This window comes from Suricata suricatta, chromosome X, assembly GCF_006229205.1.
Source record: "Suricata suricatta isolate VVHF042 chromosome X, meerkat_22Aug2017_6uvM2_HiC, whole genome shotgun sequence".
NCBI classification, from domain to species: Eukaryota; Metazoa; Chordata; class Mammalia; order Carnivora; family Herpestidae; genus Suricata; species Suricata suricatta.
Genome location: NC_043717.1, coordinates 82,949,794 through 82,950,007, shown reverse-complemented (window position 1 = coordinate 82,950,007; position 214 = coordinate 82,949,794).

The following is a 214-nucleotide window of genomic DNA, read 5'->3' as shown; positions in this document are numbered from 1 at the left end:
TGACCTTAGATTTTAATTTTTTTTCCTTTAAAAAGTTTATTTATTTTGAGAGAGAGAACACAAGCAGGAGAGGGGCAGAGAGAGAGGGAGACAGAAAATCCCAAGCAGGCTCCACACTGCCAGTGCAGAGCCCGATACAGGGCTCAAACTCACAAACTGTGCGATCATAACCTGGGCTGAAATTGAGTCAGACGCTTAACTGACTGAGCCACCC